Source organism: Diadema antillarum, unplaced genomic scaffold (assembly GCF_040938485.1).
Source record: "Diadema antillarum isolate AM-2024a unplaced genomic scaffold, OU_Dant_1.0 seq00001591_RagTag, whole genome shotgun sequence".
In the NCBI taxonomy this organism is placed as follows: domain Eukaryota; kingdom Metazoa; phylum Echinodermata; class Echinoidea; order Diadematoida; family Diadematidae; genus Diadema; species Diadema antillarum.
In genome coordinates this window covers 214,891-232,500 of record NW_027272308.1, presented here as the reverse complement: position 1 = coordinate 232,500, position 17,610 = coordinate 214,891, and the positions used below count along the sequence as shown (strand labels likewise).

The 17,610-nt window shown below is 36.3% G+C and overlaps 1 pseudogene; it reads right to left on the bottom strand.

The window, feature by feature from the left end:
• Positions 1-4,417: 4,417 nt before the first annotated feature.
• LOC139710953 (uncharacterized) lies at positions 4,418-16,869 on the bottom strand (annotated as a pseudogene).
• Between the last annotated feature and the right edge of the window lie 741 nt (positions 16,870-17,610).

The window sequence follows — 17,610 nt, the reverse complement described above, 5'->3', positions numbered from 1 at the left end:
CGGGGATTATGGCGCACGATGATAAAAGGTGTTGAGTTTGAGTTTGAGTTTGAGTTCATTTATCTAACCACGGTAAAAAGCTTGCTATCAGCTAAAAGCTGTTTTTCAGCAAGGCCGTGAAATGATAGCAAAACATAGAAATCATACAATGAAGAGAATGCAAATAAAAACCATAATCATTACAAACGAACGTCAAAAAAGAAAAAGTCACAAAGTCGCAAAGTATGGAAAGTGTACCATAAAAAGTATAATCTTTATACTATGAACACAAGAAATCAAAATGAGAATTGAAGAAAAGAATTATACAGAAACACACAAAGATTTGAAAAATTGACAATCATAATATCACAGTGCAAACAGATTTAGACGTTTGAAAATGACAGACGAGCTTTTAACGAGACGGGGGGGGGGGGCGTCAATGAATTGACAGACCTGTTCTGTGAGCAAATATTTGAATATTTGTGCCGTGTGCCGTGTAAAAATACATTATAACAAAGAGAAAATGCAAAGACATGAAATGTTACTAGAAATATATACTTAAATCTGGCCTCTTGTTTACTATCCAGTAAAGTGCAATCTATATCTTGACCTTAACATTAAGAGATAGTTATACACTCTTACGATGTATTCCTCTGCAATTTCCTAAAAACTCCTATACCAATATAGCGAACATAAGTTCAACTTTTGTTACTTTTCCCAATACCGTACACACACAATATTTACCTGGTGTCTGCGTTGTTTGCACTATGGGATTGGAAGAGAAAAATAAAGTATGAGCATATTATGAAAATGTGTCGACATTGATTATGTTTACGATTTTACTTCCATTGAAATGCAACTCAAGATGTTGACTGTACCACCGTGAATTTTGCCTCGATATTTTGTAATGATCAAGCGTTTCTTCTTTGTTCAAACAGTGCTAAGTACGCGGTAATCTTGTCCACTTTATTTACTTCAGACATCATCCATTTACATATACGTCAACCCAATTAAATCCTTTTCATTTCCGTTACATTCTGCCCTTTGATTAGTGCGTAAGACGTTTCCAAGCTGTTTTGGAATTAATATATCACTCCTTGCCAGGAGTTTTCACCCATGACTTTTTTGAGTACCATTTCCTTCTTTGTCTTTTGTTATTTCCACTCTTACTTTTTTTTTCTACGACATGCGAGAAAATCTCATATCAGTTGGCTATCACGTGGTGATATTATTCAGGACATGAGCTATTGTGCTTTCTGGAAAGCGTGATCTGTTCTCTGTCGAATTTCTGTGAATGAGAGCTAGCAAGAGAGTATAACAGCAAGGATAGGATATTTCATTTTTAGATTCTTTATCAGTATTTTTCAAGCATCTGGTCCTTTAGAGCTTGCTATGAAGCCCCTCTTCAGATGCAAATACTTTGGAGGGTACACTCTAAGAAAAATTTCACTAAAAATTGAGTAAAACGGCCACATGGTCAGAATTGAGTAAAGTTTTAACCACTCCTACTTGAGTAAAAGTTTGATCATATTTGAGCTCCTCTTTTACCCAATGAAGAGTAAAATTTGTTTTGCTTTATTATTGAGTAATTTTATTTTTACTCATTTTTGACCATGTGTCCATTTTGATCGGGGTTATGTGTAAATTTGATTTTAATCCCAGATGACTATTCTGATTTTTAACCATCTTTGGCCATGTGTCCATTTTGATCGGGGTTATGTGTAAGTTCAATTTTACTCCCAATTGACCATTCTGGAGAACACGAGGAAAGTGTAAATTCGTTTTTACTTTTGTGGCAAAACAATTTTGGTCGGCCTGCTTACGTATTTGCAATGTACAATTCATTTTAAAAGTACAGTATGATATACATGACATAACAAACACGTGAAATGTGACTTGCACATTCTCATGGTACATTTGAAGTTGACAAGGCAAGCTAGCAAGTGCATGCTACAGACCAAAATAGTTTGCGACATAAAACCCAAATAAGTAACACATGACAAAAAATATATATCGTTATTACCTTTATTGTGAAGGTAAACAATTTTTTTTTTGAGCTGAACTATTCATCTTCTCAGAAATAAAACATAACAAACATACACGAAAAGCTGGTAGTATGTTATACTTTAAACTACATGAAATAAGGAAAACAACGTGGAATTGAGTTGTTACTTACAACTTCTTTTTCTCTGTAACATTGGAATAAACTTGCAACTTCTCTTTTTCTGGAACATTGGATTAGACTGTGCTTACATGCAGAGCATGTAACACGCATGCAGAACTTTACATGGTCATTGATGGTAGAAAAAATAAAGCTTGCGATCAACTTGTCACAACCTTTCTTTTCCATGTAAAACTAAAATAAACTGTGATTTATGAAAAGCATCTTGTGCTATACATCACTTCCTTTCCAGTCTCTGGTATAGGATTAAAGTTTGGAACCAAATGGAACGACACTCTGATTCTAGGTCTTCTCAAAGCTTCAGTCACAACATTTAAAACTCATTTCTCGATGTTGGTCCAATCTAAACATTTCTAAACACAAAAATCAAAACAAGGATACCGCACAAAGTACAAGTGTTTCTTTCCTAACATATGGTCAATATCCTTCCCATGTGAAGGCACAAGTATTTTAACAAGATTATAGCAAGGTCAATATTTTGGTTGCTCTACATTTATATTCCAGCAAAGTCTTACATCACATAAATTGTAAACCTTGGTTTTATAGAACACCCTTTGCAAAATATATGGCCATATGAAATAAACCACATGAAATTGAGTTGTTACTTCAAACTTCCTTTATACACTGAAATAGACTGTCTTTATGCATGCAGAGCTTGTACACATGTAAAACTTTACATGATAGGAAAATAAAGCATGCAGTGGAATGATGACACTTCAAGTCATAATTTTCTTAACCAGTAATGTAAACTAGCTGTAGACCTTCTCAAAGGACAAAATAATCAATAAGTTGGTACATGATGATTAATTCTTTACATAAAGGAACCAGAAACATGTCTTCAATGGGCACAGGCATAACAAGTACAAAGGTGCATTTATATCGTATCTGGCACGGTATCATGGCGCAGCATTAACGCGATATCTAAACCGTGATTGATTAACACTCTGCGCGCACTGACCAATCACAGACTAGATATCTTGTAAATGCTGTGCCGTGATGCCATGTAAATGAGCCTTAACACTGAAAATTAACAAAAATTATAATGTGGAATAAGCACCTCCAGCAGAGGGCCTCAAAGATATATTTTTGTCTGTTTCAGATTTGAAGTAAATTTGCCATTTGGGGAAATACATCACCAGAGTATATTACACTTAGATATAGCATTCAGCTCATCCTAGCTCGAACTTGAACTTGAACTTGAACTCAACTTAAAAAACACAACATTCACATGTAAATACAGAGGTATAATGCTGACATACTATATAAGAACCTGAAATGGACTCCACGAATACACGATTATGATTTCTTTTACAACATACTGAGGTGTCTGCCCCTAACCATGAAGTTAATACCAGTCTTCAGCTGAACATTTTGTCTACTTCTTATCAAAATGGTAGTAGGCTCTGAAGGCCTTTACTGCCCCTGTTTCTTGGGCACCTGCTTCAACCCCGTAAACCACAGTGTCCAAGATCACCCACATGGCTCGAGCCTGTGCTGGATACTCCAGATCAACGATCTGAAATTTCTTATAGCACAAGTCAACATCAGATACATGTATGAGACTAAGAGCTTCCGCTCAAACACTTCATTTTACAAGAATAATGAAACACTGGGCTACAAGCCAAATAATTCGGTGCCTTTTCTGCAGTTGGAAAAAAAAATCCTCCAGCAAAAGAAAACCAGAAAGACATAGGTGCTACATATTTTGCATTTCACTACTGTTTCAGATTTGATGTATCATAAACTTTCCCTTAAAAAATAAAGCTTACCACCTTGAAGGATTATTGATATGTATTCATTATTTCTGAGAAGATATATGTGTTTCACTGTTACTATTAAAGACAGGTCAATTTTTACTCTGCTAAAATTTGTATGCAAAAACAATGCTACTCAAAGAGATCATGTATGTGCTTGTAATTCAGAGTTTACGGTATTTGCCATATTGGAGAAATCTTTCACAAGAACGAGAACAAACTCATAAATGTAATGCAGCTCACCCTATTAAGCAAACTCCAAATAAAACAATATGAACATGTAAAATAAATTGGTATAAAAATGATGTAGCATATATGATCCTGAAATGGATCCCACTTAAAACATAATAATAATAATAATAATAATTTTTTAAAAACAACATACAGCTATTTGTCTTTCCCTTATCATTAAGTTATTTTTTATCTTTAAGTGAACATTCTACCTCTTATTAAACTGGTAGAAGGCTCTAAAGGCTTTTACTGCCCCTTTTTCATCGTACTTGCTTCCAAAAGATTTAAAATGACCCACAGGGCTCATGCCTGTGTGGGATACTATGAATTGAAAATCTAAAAGAGATTTTATATCACAGGTGAACAGCAGATACAAAACTCTTCTGCTAAAACGCTTGCTTCACAAGAATGACGAAACAGTGATTGTTTCAAAATTGATGTACCGTAAATTCTTGATTAGCAGCACATACTGACTTTAAGAATTGCATCTTTTATATTTCTTGGATTATGGATATGTATTCATACTAAGAAGATATATTTCTTTTTTGTTATCACAACAGTTCAATCAATCTTTACTCTGCTTAAATATTTTATGTAAGAGCATGCTCTCCAAAGACACCACAATAGTACATGTATGTGCTTGTAATCGAGTGTTTACCATTTTGCCATTCTGGGGGAATCTATCACAAGAGAATTACAAGCAGAAACACCATCCAGCTCACGCTAACTGAACTCCAGATGATACAGTGGGTAGGAAAGGTATGGGAATCCACTAACACATGATTAATATAATCTTTTTTTCAACTTACAGATATGTCTTCCCCTAACCAAGAAGTTAATACCAGTCTTCAGCTGAACATTTTCTCTACTTCTTATTAAAATGGTAGTAGGCTCTGAAGGCCTTTACTGCCCCCGTTTCTTGGGCACCTGCTTCCACCCCATACACCACAGTGTCCAAGATCACCCACATGGCTCGAGCCTGTGCTGGATACTCCAGATCAAAGATCTGAAATATCTTATAGCACAGGTCAACAGCAGATAGGAGGCTCTTTCTCTCAAACACTTGGCTCTCCAGAATGACGAAGCACTGGATTGGCTGGCAGACATTGTTCCCTACAGCCAGGACGAAAGGCTGGTTCCTCCCATGGTCTTTTCGGTAGGCCTCGAGACTGGTTCCTTCCTGCAAATGATAAATATTAAACTACAAATGTCGCTATGGCGACTAGTATACCTCCGCCATAATGCATGATTCTCCTAATAGGTCTATAGTACATGTGGACAATGTGTGATTACATTTTCACAAAATTGGCAAAAATTAAAATGACGTTTGTCACAAATGTGTTGAATGTTCACCTTCCTTTAACCTAGGTTTGATTGGATGAATAGGAGAGCATGTATTTGGGGATTTAAGGACTTTAACTTGACTTTGACCCATTCATAATTTTATGCATTAAGTAATTTTCAAGGTAGGGAGAAAAAGTGCAATTTCTGTATTGAACAGTAAATTGTTACCATTTTCATCTGGCCTTTGACCCTAAGATTCATACGATAATCACTGTCAGGCAGGACATGCATAAATATGTAGTAAGTTTCAAGATAACTCGAGCCACTTCCGAGATATGGAGGAAAAAGCTAATTCAGCACTTTTCACTTGATCTTTGACCTTTGAGGCAAAAAAAAAAGCAAAAAAAAAAGAAACTTTCCAGAGAATCTCTATTGGGTTATATTTGCATACACCAAGTGTTTAAAAAAAAAAAATAATCCTGCTGGCATTGCATAAATATGAGGGAAATAGTAAAATTTTGAAGTGTTGCCTTTGACCTTTGACCCGTGACCTTTGACCCCATGAACCCTAAATTCTCTAGATAATCACTGCCAGTCAGTACATGTAAATATACTATGTTCATGAAGATACCTTGAACAATTTCCAAGGTACAGAGAAAAAAGTGAAGTTTTAATATTTTTACTTGACCTTTTGACCTTTGACCTCATGACCCCAAACTTTCACTAGAGAATCTAAATTGGGTAATACATGTATACACTAAGTTTCAAGAAAATATCTTCAGGCATTGCATAGATATGGTGGAAATAGAGAAATGTTACATATTTGACCTTGACCTTTTGACCTTTGACCTGGAGCATGTGCACCCAAAAGTTGATAGGCACAACTTCACCCCCTAATACACATACATGCCAAGTTTGATTAGGATACCTCAAGAGGTTTTTAAGTTACGCTGTCTACAAAATTCATTACGGACGGACGGAAGGACGGACGGACGGACAACCCGAAAACATAATGCCTCCAGCACCACTTCGTGGCAGAGGCATAAAAAGTACATCTTATCTTATGGCTCACACAAGTCTGAAAACGAAGTTTGCTGTTTCCTCCACTATACTGGAAAGAAATAGTTTCAATCAAAGAATAAAAATCTGCAAGAAACGACTACCATCAATAGTGATATGAAACATTTCATTCCCGTGGTGATATTTTTAAATGACTGATTTCAGTCAATATTGCTTTAGGTTAAAACTCTGCAACACATCACACAAATCTTTGTGATTAAATACTCTATGCATTTTTCCTTCCCCTGTTAATCCTATATATAGTTTAAAATTAGGGCCAGCGAGTTCTGGTACGTGTAAAATTCAAATGGTTACATTTCTTACCATCATAAGCGCGATTCAAGTTCACATGCCAGGACCCTATTACATAAAACTTGACATCAGTAATACGTGAAATATAACTTTGACAACTAAGCTCTCAGGCAAACAGATGTAAACATTTTAGTAGCACATAACAGTTACTGGAACTTTTTATTCAATACACATTCCTTTTTGATGAAGCATCAAAGTGTTCATGTCTTGACTTGATACGTGGAGTTGATCTTGCTGTATGGAGATGTGACCCATGCTAACACAAAATTTTTCAATTTTCTTCACTAATACTGCTTTTGCTACAAACATTTGACATACCTTTTGGCAGTCGATGAAACACTCCAATGACTCTTGGGAAGAGGCTCTTCCCCCTTTTGATGACTTCTTGCCCGGGAACAGATGTGACAGCATAAGAAAAGCCAGATTTGCCTTTTCCTCTGTTAGTGGAGTACACAAAAAGTCTTTATTAGAATATGAAAGATTTTACGCTACATATGTCTTCACACCATAAATCAATCCTGGCATATTTTCAATTCACACATCAGCTTTATATCTCTTCAAATTCAGGGCTTATTTTATAACCAGTGGGCGATTGGGGGCGAATAAGCCACTGCCACCCCTTATTTGGTTGATAACACATTTTTAGTCATCACATGCAAAAAAAAAAAAATTCAACCACAGCCCCTCCCCCCTTTTTATGCTGCTATTTTTTGTAGTAATCACAAGAAAATGCGGCAAAATTTTTGCCCGCCTCCCCCCCCCCCCCCATCCCCTTTTAAGAATCCTGGATCGGCCAGTGATGACTTAAGATTATTATGCAGATTTGCAGACATGCACACTGCTCTTTTATGGAAGAATTGGTGGTGTGCTGTGTGCTGTGTATTTGGGGAAGGTGCCCAAATGTAGGTGGGGGCTACAACAAAGATTACAAAAAGGTTAATATGATGAGCAACAATAGAAGCCACGAGCAGCAGTAGTTGGAAGTAGCTTGATTCCAGCACTTGCCTCGGTGTCAGATGTTGGAAAGGGCACAAACGATCCTTGGTGCTGTTTTTACTAAATACACCATTTGGAAGAATGCAATGGAGTAAAACACTTCTATAAATCCTATTACATCTACATTATGAGGGATGATGAAGTGTATATCACATCATTTTAAAATCAAATATAATGTGTTACCATGAACTAGGGGACGGGACAGTTGGGTGACTTTGGACAGGAATTGTTTTACTTACATTTTTTTTTTTTGCTGTTGGTTTTTCTGCAAATATTTTTGTAGGTTATGAAAGGGGGATATGTGAATATTTGAATTACTGCACTTCTCTTGTATATTGCAAGCAGCAAAATAATGTAAGTGAAATTGTCTAAACTGTCCAAAGTCACCCGCCTGTCAAATGTCCCCTAAGTCTACAGTATCTATCAATAATTACACACCTTGAGTGAAGTCCTCATCACGTCTTTCTTGTACTCCCAATTTCACCTTCCACCCTGGAGAAATTCTATTCCCATAGTCCAGAATGCAAGATGATACTACTGGCCACTTTGTGAAGAGAAGGTCCCCCTTTCCATCAAATAGCTTGTTGTAATCCTGCTCAATCTGCAAAGAAACAAGAAACAACAACAACAGAAAACATGTTTTTGCAGTTATTTTGTTTTTTGTCTGTTAATTTGCCTGTTAGATCTTGAATTCTCACCATCTTAGTCCATGTGTATGTTCCCAACACACACTGTGCCTTAACCCTATGTATTCCAGAGGGGAGGGGGAGCTTAATTAGCCCCCCCCCCCCCCTCCTAACATGGGGGAAAAATTTATCTACAGCATGCAGTCATATTGTCTCCTTACTCACACATCAGCAAGAGACCTTTAACCCCCATCAAATCTTACCGTAAGAAGCTACATGCATAATAAAGATGATGCACAAGAAACCTCATCTATACCCCATCCCCCCAAAAAAGAAATAAATAAATAAATTGCTTTTGAAGAGAAACAGAAATGGATATTCAGACAAGCATTGATGATATCAATATATACATGTATATTTCATATTAGATGATTTCTTACATTAAAAAATATATATATATATTTCATACTATTCTATGGGTAGGAAGGCAAAACATACTTCATACAATGTTATCTATAGAATAATGTACAGATTTATTAATTTTTTGTAATTTTGCACGCTGTGATTTAACAACAAAAATCAGGCATTTGTGTGTACATGCAAATATGGCAAACACTGACTGCAATAATTTTGTTCATCTAGATTTTGGTAGATATTGGACATGATAATAAAACCCCTGTGACAGCTTACAATGAGGATATAACATGCACCTGCCATTCACAATGGGGACGTAACATGCACCTACCATTCCAGGAGAAAGAAGGTGTGGAAACTCAGCCAGCACTTCAGTCACACACGGCTTGTTCTTTGAACTTCTCGGCAGGATTGGAATGTACAAAGTCCCTTCTATAAGCTGCTGTCTGCTCCATCTTGGCCACAACGTCTTTGTGAGGGGTGTCATGACTCTTCAACCATTCGGTCGTAGCTTTCATGTCTGCCAAATCTGATACAAATTATGGAAACTCATAATAACAATCATTATTGAATCAAGCCTGAGAACAAATGCATAGCCTTAATGTTCATCCTAGCATTTTCTAGCTTTAACCCTGAAAAGGGGGGGATATAGCCATCCCACCCATCTCTGACCTATAAACCTCTGAAATAGCCCAATATTTTTGTGTTAGGCTGTATGCATTATCAGACATCATTAACAATATTGCTTGGGCTGCTAATTCTCTCTAAAAGTAAACAAAGTATAAGAACAAGGCATATCATAATTATAGTGCATATAGAAATATTGCCACATTTTAACCAAGTCACGCTGATTTTTTCTATAACTTGCACTTCCCCTTAGACCCAGTCAAAAATTACTCTTTAAATGGGTTTAAAAAGTTAGTACTAACATTCAATCAATACAAATTTATATTTAACCCCAAAATGCAATGAAGTCACTTTTTTCAAGCCTTGCTAACAGACCCAAGGTGGAAAAATTATGCAAATGAATAGATTGTTGTAGGTAAATCTACATTTAACTCAATTGTTTACTGCTTGATGCACAGAAACACATTTTTTATACAGGGCAAGTATTTCTCAAGCCTGCTTCACTTTACTTTGGAGATAATTGGCTACATTTGTAAGCACATACCATAATTCATCTGCAATGATGAGGTTGAATCCTCATTGGAAGAACTTGAAGTGGTATCCTTAGGACTGCCAACCTTGGCTTTGTCTTGCTTCCTGTCTTGCTCTGCTGTTTTCCTTCTCAGGTACTTCAGCCGGTTTTCCAGCCTACCACCTGCTGGAAGTTTGGTACTCCCTTTCAAGTACCACTCCTCCTTTAAAAAAAGAAATGAAATAATATTAATGAGCAAGAAGAATGTCACAATTAAAAGAGTTTATATGGTTATTTTTCACAGTAAAGGGAGTAATTTTTTGTTCTGACAGGGTCAAAATTTCTGAATGTGTTTTGATATATATTTAGACTGAATTATAACTAAAAATGTCAAAGTTATGGATTTTTTGTTCCAGAGCTTGAACTACAAGCAAAACCTTGAAAAATATGAGTATGCAAAGTATGAAGAAGTACACTTGTAACTCATGTATCATAAAATTTATCTAAAATACCATGATACATGTGCATGATATATTGTTCAGCATGCATTACAGAGCTGTTTGAGAATGCACATGGGTTTCAAATTTACAGCTGTTTGAGTGTAATGATACTCAGATTGGTAAATACATTTGTAAATATTTGCAAGAATTCAATCTCCAAGGCAATCATTGTTGTAATACACATATTAACATTGTAAGATGAAATGGTCACGAACTTGACATAGGAAATTGGTTAGTAGTGTTTCAGAGACTTCAAACATGCTAACACAATACTGTATGTATTATCAACTAAAAAGACACAACACCAGGTTTAAAAGTACTGGGTAAGCATGGTAAGAGTGTACAAAGCTAAAAATGCAACAGTGCTATGTTGTGAGGTTAAAAGGTCATTGACACAGAATTCTCATGGTAAAGCATGGTAACAAGAATAGCATCATCAAAACCCAAATGCTGACAAAGCTTTTTCAGAATCAGTGACAGAAGGAAGCTAACTATTTATGGTAATGGTGCGAGATCGTTAATCATAACATCTCTAAATTCAGAATTCTTTTGACATTCTTTGTTTCTATTTTTGTTTATATCTCAACTAAGTCCATTTGGGTTATTTTCACTAATTGCTCTTCATAGAGAAACAAGTAAACTGATGTACAATTGATTCTTTCTCCTTGTAGTATAGTGCAAGGGAACACCTGTACCCAGTATCTTTTAATAACTAAACCCTGTTTTAGATGAAACATGAACCTTGAACCAATAAGCCACTTAATACTTTGCCCACAAACATGGTAAATTTTAGCAATTTATCATAATCCTGTAGTACCTGTACACATGCACTTATGGACAGATGTTGTTAAAATTGCTTCTTGCAAAGAATGAAATGTCTGCACTGTACATGCATGTACAGCTAGGCATCCACAAACATTTTCATTATATTTCTGAAGCCTGTAGTAAGATCAGCATTAAATTATATATATATATATATATATATATATATATATATATATATATATTTATATACATATTTCTACATGTTATTCATTGATTTTATTCCAAAGATATCATTTGTCAATAGTTATCTGTCAACTTGGGTTGTGTCTTACGAAAAATCAAATGACTGCTAAGTCAGTAATTTTTAAACTGTCTACTCACGTCTCCATTGCCAGCTGGATCTTTAAGGAAGGGGAACTCTGCAATGATGGAGGAGGCCATTGCCCCCTTCATGTCAGGGCCAGGTCTGATGACAAAAAATATGAGAATTGTAGTGAAATGTACATAAATCATTGCAAATGCACATGTGATACAATTCCCACACAAAGCACTGTGGTGTAGTTGAGCATTCCCCCCTCCCCCATAAAGTATATCCTATTAAAGCTTGTACATCATCTGCATTAACAAAAAGAGGCTAGTTTTCTCAGCACCAGACCAGGAACCTACAGGGAATCCCTACAAGGGTATCAAAAACAGGAAAAATCTGGGGGAAAGGGTATCAAATTGAGATGAATGATTAGGTAATCCTTGAATAAATTTACCACTTAAGGGTATTAAAAACCAGACATTAAACATGATTCTCTGTTCATGAAAATGGAAGAACAGATTGTATTCAAGCACTAGGAACAGTGGAGAACCTGCATATCCAATTATGGGTATAGGCCTAAATAAAAAAAAAAATTATGAGTCATAATGATACTATCCTTGGATAAAATGACTTTTAGGGTTATCAAAATATGGAAGATCTTACACATTTCCCAGTCTAGGGTATATAAATAATAAGATTCCTGAAGAGGGAGAAGAGGGTTTGGAAATGAATTGGACATGAGAAATTCACCTACGTGAAGATACAACTTTAGGTTAAAAAAAAAAAGGTCTTGTAAAGTGAATGTGATTATTTGTTAGAAGAAATGAGAAGAGAAACAAAAAGAATAGGAATGCAAAATCAACACAGACAGAAGCAAGGTAATATTAGGATGCCATTGCAAATGGTAAAATGTCATTACCTGAGGCCATGCAAGTCTACTAGATGCTCTGTACACATATTGCAGATGACACGAGTGTTGTGTGGCGTGCAGACTTTCATTCGAGTTACTTCCTCTAACGTTTTCCTCCCTTCCAAAGATTTCTTCAGAATTTCACCCACATCCTGTAAAATATTCAAGATTGCATGAGTTTAAAAAATGGTGTGTGTGTGTGTGTGTGTAAACATCATGATACAGGAGGCAATTCATTTTTTCTGGCATATTTCAACTTCTTTCGAAATATTAGCTAGAAGAGAATCTAAAAATTATACAGTACATGTAATTTCAATTGGTTCTGCGTACAAGTACTATAATCAGTAGCATGATCAGGGCTCAAAATAATAAGTAATTAGCACCAAGAATCCAGCAGTGAAGGACTATTTTCAAGAGACTTTGACAATAAAAAAAAAAAAAACAGAGTCAATATCATGACACCTCTGAATTCTGGTGTGATTTGAAATTCCAATGCTTATATATTCCTCCTCTACACACAACATAAGAAAGGCTGAATCTTAGAAAAATTTGTTCATATCTATACTGTGCATGATGACAAAAAAAAAAAAAAAAATTATTTTCACAAAGTACAGATGAGACACTATATACATGCACATACACTGTATGTAATAACATGAGTACATGTATATCAATATGACTGAATGAATTACATATGAAATGTGAACTTACATATCTTACTGCTTTCTGACGTTTGAGTGGTGGCGGTGTGTCACTGCTGCTGTTCAGATCCTGAACTACAGCTGATGAGCATGATGGTTCTTCTACATCTACTGGGATAGTTGAAGCCTGGGAAAGGTCAAAAGTAACTGATTCCATATCTGACAGCATCAGATCATCAGAAACTTCAGATGACTCCCAGCCCATCTGCATGTCTTTGAGTACAGATTCTGCAGCATTATTTGCTTCGTCCTATAAGGATGAAAATACACCACTCAAAAAGGGTTTAGCAATTCAACAGCAATGAGCTTATAATCATTCCTTTTTAATAAATCTTACTTGACATTAAAATTATTGGAATGAGTGTACAGTTGCCAGCACTGTATCCTCATGCACATTATTTTTACTGATACATACACACTTTTGAGTTATAGTGCAAAATCAAATCAAGACAGTAATTTTTTGGTTGAATTACAGATTTGTGCATTGTGGAAAGTGATTCACAGAGAACTGTTTCCCCTCCATACTCATGATCATTGATCTGATAACAATGCCAATCCATTATGCAAAAATTTTGTACATGGTCACACACAAAAATGTTGTACACATTCCAAGATTTCAGTATCATTAAAAAGGGAAATGAACTGACATTTTAATTGATGTAAACAATGCAATAAACAGAGAGATGTACAGCATGAAATCAAAACTGAAGTGCATAACTTGTATGCCTGGAAGAAGGGTGCAAGCCCTGCTCACAACCAAATGTTATGATCTTGGTGTCCTCTTAATAAGAAAAAAGATGTTCTTTCCAGCCAGCTTAATGAAAATAAATGCTAGTCAGTGAGAAATCATAAAAACTGAATGTATCTTCTGTTCCATTTCAATAGGTTTATCCTGTATAATGGTCATTAGTTTACAAACAAAAAAAAAATGAAAAATTGTACCACGGTACGTACTTTCCTTTCATTTGATATACCAGTACATACATGTATAACTTTGTGTAGAAAGAAAGCACAGAAGTTTGAAATGGTTAAATTGAAAAATTGAAACTGAAGTGAGCATGTACCTGTAAGTTATTTTTGAAGTTTATTACTTTGGTCTAGTGATCTTTGTTGCAGTTATGACAGCATGTATCTGGTAGGAATGTACCACTGATGATCTGCACTATCATGACTCTTCACTGCATGGACAGGTCTGTGTTCAAACAGGTCTTCAGGATTAAGCAACTGTAGAGAATCCAACTCCTCTTCTGATGCAACAAAGGCTTGAAAGTGATCATGAAAGTACTTTGTTTTCCATGGCTGGATCATTAGATACAGTCCATCTTGCTTTCTCATAATATAATCAATCCTTGAGAAAGATGGTAGTTCACCACACCAGTCAGTCAGTAACATGACATTGGGTCTGTATGTGTATCCATAGAATGTTACTTTATCACACAATTCTAGTAAGGTATCAGGTTCACAGCTCAACAGCCGACATACTTCTACCTCGCTCTCAAGATCACAAACTTTGACAAATTCTGATGTGTGGATGTATACACATTCGCTGTTGATGTGTTCTTTCTTGAGCATTCTGAATGCCTGTGCTTCCTGGTGTTTACGTGCAACTGTCTTGGCGATGTTCTTGTAATTATTACAAGTTTTCGCCCACTTTTTCAAAGGCTTGTGCTTTCCTTCTTGCCTCATACAAGCATACTGTGACAAAGGGCCCAGCTGTCTGATTGCCTTGGGATAGTGGAGGAGGTTGTGATGCTTGGGGAGGAGATGGTTATCAGGAAACAGTTGCAAATATAACTGATGATGCTCATTAATCCTTGACTGCAAGTAGTAGGTGACAGCAGTACTAATGTTTGGTGCTAAGACCAGTTGGTATATCTCCAGAAGAACTGTGAACAACCTCCAGTACTCACATCCTTCTTCAACTTTATCTCCCACAATCAGGGGTAAGAACTCAGCAAGACAACTCATCTGTGAAGCCTTTTGACCACTTGGTCCAAATGGATTGCTAAGGTGACTTTGAAGGATGGGGCTGGGCTTGTTTGCTTTTTCTGTTATACCATAGCTGAATGACTGAATACGACAGTTCAGTTCATCAAGGCTAAATCTGCCCTGATTTATGAGTTCTGAAAGTACAAGTTTCATCTCGATTGGAAGTAACCCTTCTAGGAAATCATGCATCAGGTCAGGAGCATAGTTTTGCGACACATGGTAATAGCTCAGTGTATTGAGAGCACACGACCTCCGAAGTCCCGTTTGAGAAACATCATTTACACTGATATCATAATCAATGTTTTCTTCAGTACGGAGTAACCTTTGATCAACAGCTACCTGTTTTCTGCATATTGCCTTGAGTGCTTTGCAGAACCGGCAAAAATAGTTGGCACTAAAACTTCCAGCAAAGCCGAGCATGGTATTGAGAGCTAAGTTATCACCGACTGCCTGGAAGAGTCGGGGACGTACACGGCCAGTGAATCCATCTGGACTATTAATATGAAGACCTTCTGTGAAGAGAACTTCAAGGTCATCCGAAATACGCTGAAGAACAACATTTACACCATATTTGGATACCAAAGAAGATTTTGCTAGAGCAACTAAAAGGACATTTTCCAGTTTAGCTTGGTATTTCTTGGGCAAAGAAGCAACAGTAACATAGATACCAAGAAGTTTGTGTTTCCCTTTCTTTGAACCTAGGGGGTTCGCTGTCTCAAAGTCATCATTATACAGCAACAATTCTATATCCACACAGTCTTGGTTTCCTTCACAAGCTTTGTAATATGATCCATCTCTGTAAGTCTGAAGCACATCTTTTTCGCCAGCAGTGTCTTTTTCCTGAATGATGACTGACATATAGCCTGGTTGTTCCAAGAATACTTTCAGATTTTCACCGACTGGCACGTACTGAAAAGTTTCTTCAACTTGTTTCTGCTCAGTCCTTCCAGTATGTGTATTCAGACATTCTTTGTATACATTGCCAAAAGCAATTTCTTCTGGCTCAATAAGAACATTACAGTTGCGGGCAAATTGGTTTTGTTTATGCTGAGTAGATAAACTGAAATGCTCAAAAGGATCTTTCACCATGTCAAGGACTGACTGTAGAGTGTCAATTTTATCAACTGAGGGTTTGATATCCTGAGATACGTCCTCGATGATGGGGGCTGACACTTGTTGAACTGCTTCAATTACATTAGTGAGCAGCTCTTGTGTGTCACAAATTATACTTTGCACTGTGGAGGATGGCAGGGATGAGCTTTTAAGTTTTGCTACATATTCAGAAACAGACTGTTTGATTGCTGATGAAATTTCCTCTGTGGGTTTTTCATTTGGAAGCACTTCTGACTGCTCTGATGCACTTTCATCACTAAAAACTGTGTTTCCAACAGAATCTCCGTCACTGACATTTTCTACAATGGAATCATGATCTTGTTCCAAGTGCCGCTTGTAGCTATAACCATGATAGAATGTTTTAAAACATTCTTGCACATGACACACAAGTTTTGTTTTGGTCTTTGAGTTTATGTTGTGGATCTTTAGGTGGTTCCACAGGTCCACACTTCTTTCAAAGGATTTCACACATTTGCAACATGCAAACATTTTTGCAGGAATGATTTTTGAGATGTCCTTGGTCACACACTTGCCTGTTTCTTCCATTTTTCGAAATGGTGAACAAATTTAAGCCTTGGGCCCAATTGGGAGATCACATCCTTCACAAGACTTGCATCCAGCAGCTTGAATGCTGACAGGTCAATGCCACAATCTAAAACAAAAAAAAAAAATATGGTAAATTCTATTTAGGAAAAAAAAGAGAAATGAATGATAAGTTGATTTGCGTGCTTTTATACAATCCATACTGTAGATTATCATAAACAGCAAAAAGCATTACTGTTCAAGTTTGTAACCATTAAAAATACTCAAAATTGCCTTTTTGACAGCCTTGTCATTTCAAAAATCATATGAATTATGATGCTGTTTTTCAAAATTGATTTGTGGTCTCCCCCTGCCCCCCTCAAAATATTACATCAACAATTTTTTTGGTTGATATAACCTCATGAAATGTATCATGTATTTTTGTTTTTAATTGTCGAGGTAGGCCTACAATTTTGTACATTTTTTGGAGTAATGCATGATTTGAATAAAAAAATTGAAATGTCAAGGCACTGTAAAAGCACACATACCGTACACACTAAACACACAAAGAAACACACTTCAATGAAGACAATATACAGTACATACAATATGCAACTAGCCGCTTTCCCCTTCCTTTATAGCCATTTTATAGCTCTTTTAATCTGGATAGGAAAAACAAATTGTGTGTGATTAGATTTTCTTTAAAGGGATTTTTTAAGTGTTTAAAGTCTGGGTAGTTTGTATTTCTAGTGGAATTCAGGGTATCATGCAAGCCCAATTCCCCCCCCCCCCACGTCAATGGTACAGTCAAGGACATGTCATGGATAC